Genomic DNA, 11,364 nt, shown 5'->3' with positions numbered 1-11,364 from the left:
ATTACATGAACGGTTTTAAAGGATTTCCGAAAGGATATCTCAACCTCCTTTGACAGATCATGTGACTCGTTGGTCTTTAAATCCAGGTTCCTTCTTCTCTGTTTTTCTTCCTCTTTGTGTCTCCTTCCTGTGAAGTAGTTGAGACACTGAGTAATGGTATAGTTTTTTTTTCTGACAGCAAGCCTGCTAGATTTCAAGTTTATAGCGAAAACTGTTCCGTGTGCATTTGCGAGTGGTATGTCAGAGACGGATACAGTGAATAGGAATCGAAAGAATAGATGTTATCCTTTTATGCCTGTTCTTTTTGTCCACTCGCCATCAAGCAATCACGTCACTGAGACACAAGTATTCAAACATGCTTCAGTGACGCGATAAGCTCGTTGCGACAGAGCGGTTGTGTTTTGCAACTTTACCCACAAGATTTTTAAAGCTGAACTGAGCAGGCGGAGTTTGTCGTTTGTGCCTTCCCTCTGTTTATGTGTCATGCTGTGAAAGTGATGCAGTTGGGTTGGCCCCTCAACAGATGAGATCGGAAAGACCTCGCACACCCAAACATTTGTTTACAGTTATTAGCTGATTAGATGACTGCATTGTTGTGTGTGCAAGCTGAGGAGCGAGAGATCTCAGTAAATCTCGGCCTGTACTAGCTCACGCTGTCACGAGAGAGGACATCTAATAGTGAAAGTGAAAACACTGTGGTGGGTGTGTTTGGCGTCCTCGCAAAATGAAGCACGTGTAATAAAAGAGAGCTGTTCTGAACTAAAGTAGAGAAGATAACATGTGATTAAATGAGACCGAAGGGCATAAAATAATTGACAACGTTTATCAACCTTTGGCAGATTGACTAAAGATTTTAAGCAACACGTGGCACTGAAATAACCTGAGATCGCAGTGACCACTATATAGTATAGTATAAAAACTAACAAATAATAATGTAGTTGAGTGTGTGTGTGTGTGTGTGTGTGTGTGTGTCTGTGTGCGCGTGCGTGCGGGTCAAGGGGCCATGCACTGAAAACCATTGCCTACAGCCAAAAAAAAAGTGAATGTAGTGTTGGAGACAGTTAATGTAAGCTGAATGTTAATGAGCAAGGGTTTCATGAATGTATGAAGCCAGACGAAGTGATGAACAGGCAAGCAACTAACTATGCCACAGCAAGGTTTTTTTTTTTTCCGTTTCTTTTTTTCTGGGATACTATCGCCTCTGAACTTTCCTCTCTCATTAATCACCACTGCCATGTAGTTGTTGAGCTAGCTTATAAGTGTGCACAGTTATTTGAAATCTATAAACAGCGATGAAAGTTGCAGTGTTAAGTTTCACACATTGGTCATTGTAGCCATAGAGTAGAAATTAGGATTTGAATATATCATGGTTAAAGGCTTTAAAAGGCAAAAAACAACCATGCATTTTATAAAAAAAAAATAGCAACCAGGTTATATTACTGTCTCCATCTCTCCTCTGGTCTGTCTGTGTGAGCTGCAGGACGGTGTTGAACTACACACATACACTGAGATGTAAATAGTGGACATAAAGTGGTGTGCGCTTCGGCTGAATTCTTCAAAATCCAGCAACGCAGCACCTTCCTGCAAAGTTATTCAGAGGTGTGGGCATTTTTATTTGTGTTTTAGAACATCAGAAAATAAAGTCTTATTTCTCTGATTCATCGCTTTGTTTATGCTAGTGCTGCTCCCTTTCGGAGAGGGAGGATGGGCCAACTTTTAGTGGTTTGTTTTTAGACGGCAGACAACAATTGCTGCATAGTATGCCGACATTCAAAGTTTCAATATCATAAAAAATTTGATAAAGTGTTAAAATGTAAGGGTAATCGATTCAGTTCTTTAATCAGTTCTGTATTATTAATTTGTTTCAAGAGTCTTTTTTTTTTGTGTTTTTTTTTGTTTTGCTTTTTAGTCAAATTTCTTCCGATTGATTATATATCAGGTCAAACAGGATATTGGAATATTGATCGGATCCATTGATCATAAAGAGGCTGAACGGAAGGCTGTAGTCTGCCCTGACCTTCATTTGCAGCATCACTTGATTTTGGTGGATGTTAGAATGGTGAATGGTCTGCATTTTTATAGCGCTTTTCCAGTCTAACGACAGCTCAAAGCGCTGTACAATACATGCCACATTCACCCATTCACACACATTCATACACTGATGACGGAGGCTGCCATGCAAGGCGCTAACTGCTCATCAGGAGCAATTTGGGGTTCAGTATCTTGCTCAAGGACACTTCGACATGCAACTAGGGGGAGTCCAGGAACTGGTGACCTTCCGATCACTAGACGACCCGCTCTACCCACTGAGCCACGGCTGCCCAGAATGTCAGTGAAGTTTTCAAAACACGGTTTCTGTTTACTATAAGTTATGTTGTTAAACAGACACCAACACTTTATGTAAATACTATGATATGACATATACTATAGGACATTTTCATATGTATGGAATATTTAGCTGTATCTTCACAAAAAAGTTTTGTAGTATTTCTTAAAGAGGAATTGAGATCCTTGAACTCAGAATCATCCCCCCGACAGCCAGAGGAAGTAGCTCATGAGTACACAGTGTTTCCTGTGTTGTAGCCCCAGCTTATAGCTAGTCAGTCAAAGCATGCGCACACAGACAGATGACCACTGGACATGGTGACCCGTCGACATGCCCTTCTTAGTTCCATTAGGCAGGACACACACGGACACACTCATTAAATAGCTGAAGACCAACCCTAGTCTAAATGATCAGCTGTTGAAAGTAAGGAAATCCCCTCCAGCAAGGACAGACCCGAGCACTCAGCTGCTAAAAAAGTGCTGCAGAGGCATGTTTTGTGAATTGCTGTATTGACTGTATGGTACCCAGCTGTAGGCGGAGTAATGCTTCAATACATTCGGTCAAACCAGCTGCAAACCCTAATATGCTAACTAATAAGATGCCCATAATTGTGCTGTTCTGTACTGAGGCCCACCCCAGGATAAACTGTAAAAGTTCTTCAGGTTAATAGATATTCAACAGTGGACTAATCGGAAAAGTGCAGTAGGGTGTATTCCTAAGTGATTACTAGATAGATAATTGCTTCATTGCTAGATGTAAGATATGCATAATCAAAAGTACTCTTTCACATATTTATGTGTAGGCTCCCATGTTAACTATTTTCCTGCAGTTGACTGGCAGTTGATCAACAGATGGTACTTTGTGGGTGTAATATCAAACATGCATCTAGTAACTGAATTTGCAGCCACACTGTTCTGTGCCCAGTCTGTTTTTTTTGTGTGTTTGTTTATTGGATTAGTTTTGTACAACAGCAAGAGAGGATCAATCTCTTGAAGAGAATTCATGATCCTGCGGAACTGAATTAATGTAATAATAACTGTTACAATTGCTGTAACTGTTAGGCGCTGACTGAGCAGTTCTACAAGGACAGATCCTAACACAAAACATACAATGTGGTTCATTCATTCATTCAAATCCCAGGAAGAATACATTATAGAATTATAAAATTCACAATGTTCATTGACAAATCATAACGTCAGATTTAAAATCTTTCAGCTCTTTCCTCATTTTACTGTTTTGTTATGTGTACCACAGAGGATAGGCTTGGAGAGTGTTTTCCATAGATTTTGATTTGAATGTGATAAGAAGACACACAAACACACCCACCTCAGTACTATTGTGAGTTTAGGTGCTGCTGTCACATCTGCCACAGAGCATCAAGCATACTGTAATGGTCTTTGCTGTAGGGTTCACACATTAAAACTTGCACTTCCTGCGTGCGCCTGAATTTCCCCTTGCCTCAAGGAATAACATTTGTTAAGTGTTTTCACATCACCACCTTTTTCTCTTTTTGCATGTATTGCTACATATCTGTGGATGTGTGACAACATCATGACATATGTAATTTCACAACAGTGTGTATAAACAGCTGAACCTCACTCGAGTGGATTGGTCTTTATGTATCAGGTGTGTTTCATGGCCCTATTGTTTTGTAGAAAGAAACTAATTCGAAGTACGATGCAGAGATTGAAAATACATTTGAACATGGATGTTAGCCCGTTTTTGTGTTTTGTGTGCATCCAGTTTAAGGTAGATGACTGGGTCTTGTGATCTAAAGGTCTTGAGGAAGTCAAAACACTCCTCAAAACACACACTGAGCTAGTCTTTGACTCAGTCTTCATGGAGCTGATGGCTGGAAAAAGTTTTCAGTGTCGTTACTGACAGAGGTCTGGGTGGTGTAACTCTGATTCCCTTTCGTAGAGGAAAATGAATAGTTATGGTCTGTGTTGTAATGTCCATATTGTTGCAGTTTAAAGAACAGTCAGGAGTAACTGATTAACAGATGCATTGAGAAATCATCAGTGGGAGTCTAGGAGGGGTACATCATTGTTTGACAGTCTCTTCCCAGACTAAGATTGAATTCAAAACAATAACCATTACTGGACCAAAACTAAAATGAAATCACACAACTCAAAGCTTTTTTTTGTTTTGTTTTTTTTGTTTTGTGTTTTTTACTTCCCTTGGAGATGGAATGGATTCACTGTTACCAGAGAGAGGAGGCCAGGGGCGTGAATACAGGTCCTCTTCCTACTGATTACATCACCTGCTAAATGTTGTTTTTTCAAGTGCCCTCCTGTGGTTAAGAAATAAGTCACATGTTGGAAACACAGCGTGGTTTGCAAGGACAAAAGTGCATGTATAAGTGAACATGCACTGAACCAACAATGTGAAACTTGTCAATTTGAATGTCAAGAGAAAATAATGGAAGAAAGTGAAAAACCACACCTTGTCCCCAGGAGAGAAACTTCTGTTACTATTGTGTCCATCGAAATGTTTCACTTCCTGTAAACGCAACCCAGCCCTGTTATTGTTAGCCCTACTGGAGGGCAGGACAGGACAGGCTGAGACTGTTGTAGCCATCACACATCAGGTCCTGGTACTGTTGATTTTGATTCTGTTCAACTTTGATGTGGAAATATAGTACTGTTTAGTCAGCATAACAACGCTAATAACAGGTTTAATGATGTAATTTTCTCAGGGCCCTGGCTATGAAGTGGTTCTGTTTTAAAGCTGCAGAGACTTTTATTTACAAAAAACAATGTATAATCACCTACTGTAATTCTGAAAAGGGTTGATGTTGAAGTGAACGTTTTTAAGGCTGGCACCCACTTGGCCACACTACAGTTGCCGATAACATATTTATTAATTGATCACCCCTGGTGCCCTCTTTTCAGTCGATAGAAAGATATGTTCCGCTGTATGACTGTATGGTTTGTTGTCATTAGCAACAGTGTTTGGGCATTTGGTTGTCCTTGATAATGGAAACTTTCTGACCTAAATACTACTCCCACAAGGCACTGGGATCTGACTCAGTCTGTCTGTAAGAGGAGGCTGTGGTGGAAGAAGAAAGATGGTGAGAAATGGAGAGATGAGTGTAGATAAATACAGTCGAGGAGGATAGTACATAGAATACAGATAGAAGAGGAGGGTAGAAAAAACACAGCTGTTCGACACAGCAAGCAGCACTTCTTGATGGGTGTGTTTGTGTCTGTGTGTGTCTGTAGGTGTCTGTGGGTTTTGAAGAGTTGACTATTAATAGTAAGTTCCTCTTTAATGCTGGGCTGGCAGCCTGCTGAGTGATTTGACTTTGTTATACTTTTGTACGCCTTTTAGCTCATCAGCAAGGTTTTTTTTTTTTTTATATCCTTAAATACTCATCCAGAAAACTTAGCTCCAAACACAGTTATAACTGTTCTCTAATACCATGTCTTACAGCTATGTTGTATAGTTTCTCCACCATATTATATATATCTTTTATTGTACTTGGACAATCATGTTTCATGAGATCTACTGAGGTTTATGAGCTTTAATTGACTGTACTTTGCTAAAAAAAGTACACTGAGCCAAGAGCACCATCATTTGGGGCACCTGTCACATTATACATAATATACATCTATTAACAGCTTTGCAATAATGAAATTAAATCTTTGTGTAGTTAATTTGTACACTTTTTCTTTGTCAGTGTTTTGGAGAGGGGTAGATTCAATTTTGTGCTATTTATGTGGCTGTATTTAGTGATGTGTTGAAGAAGACTGCACTTATCAATCGATTCATCGTGTTTTTCAAGCAAATATAGTCCTTTAGTTCAAGCTATCAAGTAACCGAATACCTATCAACACAAGACACTGATATTTACACCTTTGGCTGGAGAAAGTTGCAATATGAAGGTCTTTGTTACATGTTTTAGAGTTGTGTACTGACATTATCCCAATTTTGAATGCATCATTTTATTTAAAGTTACGGTATATTCCATTTCCTCATCCTTGAACATTTCTGCCTGAGTCAGGTAGATGGATTATTATCAGCAAAGGCAGCAACTCCCATGATCCCACACTTATTACGGCTTTTGTTGTTTTTGATAGATCCCTAGCAGCAGAAGTTACAAACTGTGCATTTGATAAAAGAAATGTATCGACAGATCAATCCATAATAAAAATAATCAGTAGTTGCAGCCCTAGTAGACAGAAACACTGCTCAGTCTAATGCAATGTCAGAGTAGACTTGACTCATTCTGCCCCACGTCAGCAAGCACATAACATTGTACGTTTCTCAAAGACATGATTTGTGACGGGACTGCTGTGTTGAATTAGATTATATGCCTTATAAACTGATAACAGCGTGTCTATAATTACCTACACTTGTGATCTGTTTTCGAACCAGTAAGCCAACATTCAGATGAGTGTGACACCGTATCTATAAATACCACTGTTTGTCTTGGTGTGAGTGAGGAAAACAGAGAGGTGTTTCAATTAAATCATTGTATTTACGAATTATATATCATTACATATATTATTTCATTTATATGTATGCCACACATATTACGATGTTTTGTATTTTTGTGTAAATTTCAGCTAAAAATGTATGTTGTTTTTTGCATCTAATTTAGAAAACTTGTGCAAACTAAATCCTCTCTTTTGCTGTCTCTCTTTTTTTTCTCTTTCAGGTTTGCAGTGAAAATAACCCATAACGGCACCAATCCAATAATGCACTCAAGACAAATCTAATTTGGTTTTGCCTGATTTCTGTTTTGGCAAGTCCATGTTTTGTCCATGGCTGTTTTAAATCGGTAACAACTCAGCGCCAAGCTGGACCCGAAGACCTTGCCTCCCCACGCCTGCTCCTCTGCCCCACCCCCGAAACAGTTTCGAGAACATACATCTCGGCTCTACGACCCAGGGCTCCGATTGGTCAGCAAGGTAGAGGAGGAAGAGGAGGAGTATGTCTGTGAAGGAAGTCTGTCAGCTGCACTGCAGGAGTTCACAGCCACCTACAGAGATGCAGAGACCATTACTGGTAATGTTGTATGCACATGTTATAACAAAAGGTCGACTAAAAGTTCCTGGAATCCATTTGTCAGTGTTGAATCAGCAGTAGATGCATAATTCACCTGTCACAGATGCTCTCTACATGATTCAATACAACAGAGTTCTCAAAAAGAAAGAAGTTCTCCATCAGAGTCAACATGATTAAATGTTTACACTAGTATCAACCCACAATCTCTAATGGTTAAGGGCTTAAAGAACATTGTCGTCTTTGGAAGATGGGGTATGAGAGTGAGGCATGTGCAGCTGTGAGAAACAGTCCCCCTCTGTGACCCTTTTCTAATGTCACATCCTGTCAGTGAAGCAGCTCCAGGGGACCTCAGCACTGTATAGAAGCTAGCCTGGAAAGAGTTCCCAGCAGACTGCCTCTGTCAACTCATTCACTCATCTCCCCTTCTCTTTTTTTTCTCTCACCGCTCATCTTTCTCTCTGAGGGAACAGAGGGACTCTAATGTCCTGTCTCCAGTGCTCGCAATTTAAAATGTGCTGTCGCAGACACATTTAACAACTAAAGTGATAGTGCATGAAAGATTAATGGATATTGATTCAATGTTTTTCTTGCGGTGCTAATCATACAGCAGTCTAGATTGTCCCAACCTCAAACAACAAAACCATGAGACACAAATCTTTCAGAATCGTAGTTTTATGACTGGACAGAGCTGAGAGTGCAGCACACCAATGCATGGCCATTGCAATAAGTGATGAGGCTTATTTGGATTTCTAAAATTAACTGTAAAGTGCAACAGTTCACTGTTTGCCAAGAAGCTTAGTACGCTAAGGAACAGTAGGGTTTGGGTCCAGTAAAGGGAACAGGGAGCTATATTCACTATTGCCACTTCAGCACAGCCATAAGGGTGACTGACCACTTGTACAAAACCAGGCTAAAGAGTGAGTTCAGGGAGTTTCTTATACACACAAACAACAGGAAAAGGGCCTTTCCTATAGCACTCAACCTCCATCCCTTGACAATTATCTCAGTTCCTTGTATTATTGCCAAAGTCCCTTTCATCTTAACCCAAAACAACTACTAAGAGAGGCATTCGGTATCTGGAGCTCCTGATAGACGACTGTTCATCCATCCATATTTTCGGTTTCCAAACCAGTGCATCCTTTCCTGAGGTCCTGCACCTGGAGCAAACACCAGTAAAGGTCCATTACATATAGGCAAATTTTGGTCGTCAGTTTACCAGCAGGAGGAAACTGTATGACCAGAGGAAACAAACACATACTCATACATTAAAGACTGAATAGGTCAATTGCAAATGACTCCCAAAATAACAAATATGAAGGATGGACTGTTCCAGTGACAGGTGTAACTGACTTTTGTTCTCAAGTGGTTAATGTTGTTAAACCGTCGCTGTTTAGGTAGATGTAGGCGCAAAATTACTTGAGGAGAAGATTGTGGCTAGGGGTAAAAGTTAAGATAATTTATAGCGATTATTATGCACATTATGCAAGTTCAAAACTTGACATGTTACTACTGACTTGGTTTCGCACATGACATAAGCAATGGTCTCCTGGGTAAAAGTACTGCATCTTCATATTCTTCCCCATCACCACTCAGCAGTGGTGTTTGCTGCTCACTTACCACAAATTGGCATGGAAAGTCTGACTGACACCCCAGGGCTTTGAATCTATAATATGATTTGTTGTTTTTAGCTTTAATTTCAGCATCGTGATGCTGGAGCAACTTAAGGACAATCAGCTGCTGAATGTTGTGTTTTCTTAGAGATTTTAGGGTTGCCAACTTTCTTCATGGTCACTGGATCTGTGCAATAATGGCTACTTCATAATGTATGCTGCTCAACCGTGCATAGGTAAGCAGGTGGTGGACAAAATAAAAAGGTAGAATGCAGTATAGTGTAGTCAGTTACAATAGGCTTCTAAAGCTTTTTTTAAATCCCATTTGTTTTTTTTAACAGGCATTTGCAGGAACTCAGTGAGTATGTCTTTAATATGTACACTTCTAAATTGACTGATCACAAAATAAGCACATTTGAGAAGAATAGCATTACACTCACTGTTTCACTTCTCTCTTTCTTCACTGCTGAAACTATATTTAGATTCCAGGCTCACACACGTTTGCTTGTTATTTCAGGTCTGTTTTTCATCAAGTACTCGTGTGATTTACAAGGATTTTATTTTGGTAGAAACAAAACATTAAACTCTTGATTTCAGCCTTGGATTAAGAATCAGACAAACTGAAGAGAAGTAGTTTGCTAACATGTGATTGCAACAACCAGCAGTGTTACAATTGTATTTTGCAAAATCAAATGATGAAAGGACATGTTGGGGTAATATCCACAATAGTCACGTGTCCTCAACACTCAAGTCATATAAGGGCAGGTCGGTCGAGGAGGTCAGATCAGTGCTGCCATCTGCTGGTATGAAAGGAATACTATAACAAACTGTACATTCAAAGTTAGATGTATTGTCTGTTACATTATAACATTCTTCCTTCCTTCTGTCCCTCATCTTCCTCTGTCTGTCACGCCTCCCTGCCTCACTCACTGGTTGAACTCTTCCTGTGTGTGAGTGTGTTAGTGTGTATAATTTCACTGGGTTTAGAGGCTGAATGAGCACAAAGAGCTGAATAGAGCAGCTCATTGCCACTGGGCAGTTCCTGGACGTGAGGCTAATTCTCCGTGGTTACCAGCCAGCCGTGATGCAAAGAGTTGAGTAACTGTGAAATTATGGGATGCTTGGTGCGGAGAGTGAGATCAGGAACAAACATTCAGACAGAGAGGAGAAGGAGGACAGAGAACTTGAGTGAAGTTACGTAAGTGGACGACCAGAGTAGAATCCAAATTGCTGAATCTGCTGCCTGACTCTGATCCAATCGCGCATGCGGGCACGGCCATTGTGCTGTAATGTTCTTGGTTCTTGTTCACTGTTGGCATTTTCTCTCTCTCTCTCTCTCTCTCTCACACACACACACACACACACACACACACACACACACAGTAGAGATAGAGCAAAGTACCGTATACATATAAGTAACCGATTTGAACTGTGTTGACCCAGTGTAGTCTGTCTGTCAGCATTGTCGATTTTACTGGAGAAGTGCAGTCATTTTGCAGGATTGTGAGTAAACTTTGAGTTTGTCATGTGTATGTTTGACACATTAACTTACAGTGTTGCCATGGACACAGTGCCACGGTGTTCATGTATGTGAAAAGTTGGCAAGTAGACTGGTTGGCTGCATCCTTAAAGTAATAGGCAGAACTGTTTTAGCTTGTTCATTGGAGATACATATCCACTGCATTGTGTAATAATGATCACATTATTTCATTAACTTTTGCATCTGAATGTAAAATGTGGACAACATTGAATTTTGTGTTAAGGTTTTGTCAGAAATGTAGTCAAATTGATCTCTCTAAACCAACTAGAGGAAGGAGTCCACACTCGTAGCTCTTTTTTCTCTCGTTGTCTTTCTGACTCATTCTCCAGGCTCATGAAAGGGCACATGATGTTGCATGTTTACATATCTGATACGACCACATGTCCTGTCATGTCCATGCCTACTCACTCAATTGTCTCCAGCTCTTACATCCATCTCATGCAATACAAGGGGAACTTGAAAAAAACTACAGCCAGATGAAGAAATTAATTTTACAACTTGTTTTAGTTAAATATTCTACAATAATATTTTCTGCCTTCTTATATTCTCAAACAAAAATATCAACTCAACTTAAATCCAACGCATTGGATGACAATCGGATTAAATAACAATCAAAATAGCTTTTGTCCCTGGTTAAAAAAAATCAGTGGTCCTCCTCACGTCTCAGCCTACATTTTCTACTACCGTGCAACATGTCTAACAACAGTAACCAGCTAACATTTATGTTGAGAAAATCTAATCAGTTTCTCTGATAAAGGTCAAATGGTCAGCTTTGTCAAAAAGCATGTCCATCTTGATCTTGTTTGACAAAACCAAATACATGAGCTTATCTTAAGCAACCATAAATCATTAGGAATCACATGTTCATCACCTCT

At 39.8% G+C, this 11,364-nt stretch overlaps 1 protein-coding gene across 1 annotated transcript in view; it reads left to right on the top strand.

Annotated features, from left to right (window-relative positions):
• The first annotated feature begins 7,116 nt into the window (after positions 1-7,116).
• trak1a (trafficking protein, kinesin binding 1a) overlaps positions 7,117-11,364 on the top strand; it is a 38,091-nt gene continuing 33,843 nt past the window's right edge. Inside the window, exon 1 of the mRNA XM_030392635.1 lies at positions 7,117-7,339. The gene's annotated coding sequence lies outside the window, so the exon portion shown is untranslated. The remainder of the gene's footprint in view (positions 7,340-11,364) is intronic.

The sequence above is a fragment of the Sparus aurata genome, chromosome 17 (assembly GCF_900880675.1).
Source record: "Sparus aurata chromosome 17, fSpaAur1.1, whole genome shotgun sequence".
Taxonomy (NCBI): domain Eukaryota; kingdom Metazoa; phylum Chordata; class Actinopteri; order Spariformes; family Sparidae; genus Sparus; species Sparus aurata.
Note: the sequence above shows the minus strand (reverse complement) of the source record. Positions and strands in the feature narration are given on the sequence as shown.